The sequence below is a fragment of the Pocillopora verrucosa genome, chromosome 14 (genome assembly GCF_036669915.1).
Source record: "Pocillopora verrucosa isolate sample1 chromosome 14, ASM3666991v2, whole genome shotgun sequence".
Classification (NCBI taxonomy): domain Eukaryota; kingdom Metazoa; phylum Cnidaria; class Anthozoa; order Scleractinia; family Pocilloporidae; genus Pocillopora; species Pocillopora verrucosa.
In genome coordinates this window covers 16706742-16712741 of record NC_089325.1, presented here as the reverse complement: position 1 = coordinate 16712741, position 6000 = coordinate 16706742, and the positions used below count along the sequence as shown (strand labels likewise).

General features: G+C 40.4%; 1 pseudogene; it reads left to right on the top strand.

Moving 5' to 3' along the window:
- The first annotated feature begins 428 nt into the window (after window positions 1-428).
- Window positions 429-2865, top strand: LOC131783096 (uncharacterized; annotated as a pseudogene).
- The last annotated feature ends 3135 nt before the right edge of the window (window positions 2866-6000 follow it).

Here is a 6000-nt window from a genome sequence, read left to right as displayed (position 1 = left end):
TTCATGGCGACTCAGAGGGACCCGGGGAGTCATCTATTTTGCCTGTTTGCGGGAGACTTGTAATGAAAACAAACGTTTGGCGCTAAAAAATAAAATCTATTCCTTTCAAGCTTTAGTTTGATATCTGATTCATCGACTTTGTCCATATTTCTTGATTTTTGCATTCGTAGTGAACACAGGGCTCCAAAGAACGATCGCAGTTACAAATATAAGTCTTCAGTCGACTTCAAAAACGGAGGTAAATAATGTTAAAGCACTCGTTTTGCTCAAAAAGGAAACGGTAGAACCACAGAAGAGATATTGATCGTTTATAATTTCGAGTTGAGCGGTCATAATTTTGCTTTTATATGTGTAAAAATTTGTAACAAAAATACTCAATTTTAATTGAAAGGAAATAGCCTGTGGCCCATGACCGTGGCGATCGGGCAATGGGAAGTAAGAAGAGAAGAACCCCTCGGAGATCGCTTGCATTTTCGCAGAAGAAACGATTCCCTGTAGCTGAACTAGCTAGAGAAAGGGCTACCCTTCGAAAAGAGTATCTGTCAAAGAGTAAAGAGCTCTCTGCTCTGAGAAAAAAGTTAGAGCGCCTACAAAAAAATGGCGAGAAAATACGAGAATGTGTGGATCAGCTTGAGCTTGAGGTGACCCCGCCAACTCAAAGCCGTGCGACAGCATTTGAAATCTTGCAAAACACTTCTACAAGTAGGAAAAAAAGCCCAACTGAACTCACTGGAGAGGGTAAATTAAATTTACCGAGACGAAGTGCCCACAGAAGGCAATTAGAGACCCTGATTGCTGCTTCAGAGGTGAACGGAGGTTCCGTGGAAGATAGAACTCCTGCTCTTGATGGAATGTTTTCCACTGTTCTCAAATATGGCAAAATGGCTGATATTTCTAAATATTTCGATTCTTCTAAAAAGCTTAAAAGGGCAGCTGCGACGAAAATAAATGCTCAAGCGAAGGAGTACGAGGAAAGCAATGAAAATTTCATCCGTTCCTTATCTCTACTGTATGCAGGGGGGATCATTGGAAAAGTAAAATACCAGCAGGGGAGATCAGCAATGGTTATGAGACATACTGGGAAAAGAACCATGAAAGGTTATCTTTCAAGGGAGAGAATCAAATTTGGCTTTGGAGTTCCCATTCCAAGGCCACTTGCTTACAGTGCTCTCATGCACAAAATTGAAGAAATCAATGTTGGAGAGACCTTGTCAGTGAGAGAAACACTGTGCACTACCTTACCCAGGGATCAACGAGTTGATGGGGTCTACAGAGACTTAGAGACAATGCTAATTATGCTTAGTCAATTTTACTTTGAAACAAATGAATTTAGAAAGGACAATGACAAACTTAATTGGTTTGGTCACAAAGAAGGATCCTTTAAAGTGGCAATTGGGGGGGATGGAGCACCCTTTGGGAAGTGGGATGAGTCAATGTCCTGGTTGGTGAGTTTCTTAAATGTTGGGCCAAGAGTGGCTAGCCCAAATGACAATTTTCTTTTATTTGGTGCCAACTGCAAAGAAGACCACCCATGTGTAGAGCAATTTACTCTGCAATTAACCTCCAAGATTGAAGCAATTGAGAAGAAAACATATACAGTGTCAGAGAAGCAAGTAACCTTCACTTTTGAACTGGTTCCCTCAGACATGAAATTTCTGGCTTTCCTTAATGGGGAACTTAACAATGCTGCCACTTATTTTTCCAGCTTTGCAAATGTATCAAAAGAGGACTGTGTTACACTGAATGGAAAATTTGGGCTAATGAATGATTGCAAGTGGAAACCATGGCCATACAAAGATAGATTAAACATTGCCAAACAGGTAGAAAGTTTTAAGGCAAAGCTTCCCTCCAGCCTTGCAGCCTCAACAAAAAGAACAAAAATCACCAAATTTATTGCCAGTAATAAATCAAGGCAGGAATTTCAGCCACTGATTGGAAAGTTGTGTGATAAAGAGGTTGTAGAGCCCCTTCACCTTAAAAACAATGGGGTACAGCATTTACACAATGCTATTAAACCTAGCAATTTCTTCAAGTAACCTCCCACAGAAGATCTCCAGCCTATCAGACCTATCCCCAGCATGTGCAATGTCAAGGTACATGAAGGCACTAGAGTGTGATGTAAAAGCTGGACGTTTGAAAAAGCAGCTAGGAAAGTGGATGCTGGAAGATAGGTCTAAGGACAAAGACTTTTCTTACAGACTGACTGGAAAGGACTCAAGACTTATTTTGCATGGGTTTATGTACCTTGTGAATGCCATCAGGGGGGATTCAGATGATCCCAAATTGCTTATGAAACTTTTGTTCATTGTTTTCATTGCAATGAAGCTCAGAGATTGTGCCTCCATTTTTTCAATGTACCACATTACTCAGCCAGCCATTGATGAACTCAAAGTCTTAGCTCGGGATTACTTCACAGCAGTCACACTCTTCACAGGCACTGTATCAGGGACAGTTTGGAGCATTGGACATTTGGTCCCAGTTCACACCCAGTGGGTATTTGAGAAATATGAAACTGGATTAGGAGTGAACACCATGCAAGGGAGGGAAGCCAAGCATGTTCAAATTGCCAGCTATGCAAGAAACAGCCTTTATAAAGACCGCTGGAATCAGGTATTCAGGCATGATTACATCAGTAAACTTTGGCTCCCTCTCCGCCAGCCATCTCTCTTGACATATCATCAATCAAGAGACAGCCTCATCCACAATCGCATTACCACAGATGCACAACACTTTTGCTCCTGTGGGTTTTCCAAAGGTGAACACGACGACAAATGTTTCTTATGTGGTCATAAATTCATGGATGAGATCAAGAAGTCTGTTGCGGAGGGAAAGCCTACTAGAGAGTGTTTGAAGTACTTGTCTTAACTTGGTCGTGGCTTAGTCTTACAAGCCTAGTGGCCCATGACTGCCAGAGCTTATCCCAGTTTCCGTAGCATGAAGCAACTATTGTCAGGTTTCCCTGACAGTTTGCTGGTACCCATTTATACTCCTGGGTGGAGAGAAGCACTATGGAGTAAAGTGTCTTGCCCAAGAACACAACACAATGACCTGGCCAGGGCTCGAACCCGGACCTCTGGATCCGGAGTCCAGCGCGCTAACCACTAGGCCACCGTGTCTCCGACTAACTATAAATCGGAGTCAAAACATTGTACCAAAGAAATAACAGAATTGGGATCATGTGTCAGACACTCTCCGGCTACCTCAATTATTTTCATAATAATAACAAATTCTGAGAGCGTGAACCTATTTTAATAACCGGGAAAGAAATTTTATTTTCATACACACACACACACACGCACGCACGCACGCACGCACGCACGCACGCACGCACGCACGCACGCACGCACGCACACACACACACACACACACACACACCCATACGCACCTTTGGCAACTTGTGAGGACTGTGTTTACACACACCGCTTGCGGAGACCCCCCCTTCTGCTGGCAGTATCAAAATAAAAACTACGATGTTTGATAGCTTGTTTGCCTTACTCTTTATACACTTGATTAGAATTGAGGAAATTTCAATTTTTCTTGTGGGGACTTCCTTATGGGGACCTGTCCATTACTCAACTTTGCCTACTTGTGGGTACTACTTTTAATATAAGACTTGTGAGGACATACTTACCTAACTTATGGGGTCTCTGTTTCCACACCCCTCTTATGAGGACCACCTCTCCTTTTGCTGGAGAAGGCAAAGAAGTTTTGCTGAAGGCCTGGTACTTTCCTGCAGCGGAATAAAACCTTCGTGATTAAATATTAATAATGAAGGCCTGTTAGCGTAATCGCCTTTGCAGTCGTTGTTTGGTCTTGCAATGGGAGAGAGATTGCACTGCGTGGCGAGACTAAACAACGGCTGCGACGGAGACTACCGCAAGTGTGACACCAATGCAGTTTAGTGTTGCTTAAAACTATTCAGACACCAGTGACAATAGACCAGAAAAACACCTGAGTCTAAATTCATTTCAGATAAATTGGATGGGTCTTTTTTGCTCTCCATTGAAAGAAATTTTTGTCGGAATCTTTTGAAGTTAATACTTTTTCTCTTTTTACAAAAATGAAAACGTCAGTCACTTAGTGTCCCACCTGAACTTATCCATCCAAAGAAATAACTTTTGCATGCATAGCATGCCTACAATAAAGGATGACTGCGACTTAAGGAAGCCCAACTGAAAAAATCTCAAAAGTGACCCTTCAATTTGGGATAAAATACTCTTTGCAGGGAAGACCTAATCTTTATCTTTCAAATTCGAAACTCAAACCTGCGGGTATCTTTCTGTGAAGAAGGCAAGAGACAGTTGATATAACTCGAATCCTGTAATGTTTACAACAAAAGTCCAACGGCCACGCTTTAAATAACACCAACTCGACAGTAATAATTTTAGGAAAAGGGCACAAAAATATTTATTGTAAAAGCTTTCTGAATTCAGCTTCTTTGATTAAGAGATAGCTTTTCAGTTTGGTGTATAAAAAAAACCCATGATATTGGCCAACTGGAGGAAAGGCAATACTTGACAAATACAAGTTGAGCACTACAATGGGTTTCATTTTGGTAACACACCCTTTTTTTTAACGTCTAATTCGGGGGCTGAGGTTGAACGTTCTTTTTTATGCAATTTGAGTCTGAAAACTTTCTCAAGATGTTCTGAAACTTTTATTATTACGGACTAAATTCGACCATAATCTGAGTTGTTCTTCAGTTTATCGTACAACAATGAAAACCGCATTCTTAAGTATTTGAGTTTATTGTCCTGTTTGACCACAGCTTAACATTTCTTTTGCCTTCATTTATTCTTCTCATAAAAAAAAGATAAAAAAGATGAGCAAAATGAAAAAAGTTCTCAACTGACTCTCAGCCTGGGTATGTTCTAAGAATGTTTTAAAAATTTGGGCTAATCTCAGCCTGAACGTTCCTATTAAAAAAGGTTCTTATAAAAGAAAAAAAAGGATCTAGTAATTGGAACTTAGTTAACATTGGCTTCCATCCTACACGTAGCATATATATAGGCCAGACTGGTAAGCCCTCCTCATAATCTTGGAACTTCAGGTGGCTTTTCACAAAAAAAGAAGGCAAGAGAAGTTTGAAGTTAATGTAACTGTAACACTTTAATATAATTTTAAGCAGCGATGTCTATTTAACTGTCACAGGAGAGTTATCAACCAAAGCCACTCACTAGTGAGTAGAGCAGATATTCTGCATCCCATGTTGCAGACATCTTTTTAGTGAGATTGGCAATAAAATTGTATGCTAATGGGCAACTAAAATTTAACTTAAGACGTAGTTTGTTTGCGCAACCCTCTGATGTTGGTTTCACAATGCTTGCTCAATAACAGTTCAATTCAACCACTTTAGTTATCAGTCTTTTTTGTTAAAATCATTATGCAAAACTCTCTCATTGTTTTTGCTTATACTCCAGAAATGAAGCACTCTTAGTTAGTGTATACTAAAATCCACCTCTGGAATTATCGATGATCAAGTGTAAGAGACTTAAAAACCGTAAAAATTCTGGATATAACCCTTAGCTCATAATTATCATGAATTACTATTTTTCGTTTTCCTTGCAGCGATCGAGGTTGAATTTTAGCAAGGTATTAAGGGTTGTCATTAAGGGTGGGGAAAAAATGAACTAGGGTGCTTAAAGACTGCCTCCTTCTCTTCTTCTGTACATAAAATATAGGCATCTTACTCTGTAAAGAAAATCAAAATAAGCATAACAAGTAAGCTTTCAGCTAAAACTGACTCCTCTTATAATTATAACATTTTCTCTACTTACTCTTTGACTTTGACATTCCCCGGTCCTCATTTTCCATGTCCATGTGACTGCTGCGTTTTTCGGGGGGGGGGGGGGGGGGGGGGGTTGATTTCTTTGCAAGTAGTCCCCGTAAATAACTGTGTATTAGCATGTCGCCACAAGAATGGCAAGTAGTCCCCATAAGTAGTTGCGTGTTAGCATGTCACCATAAGTACGGCAAGTAGTCCCCATTAGTAGCTATGTA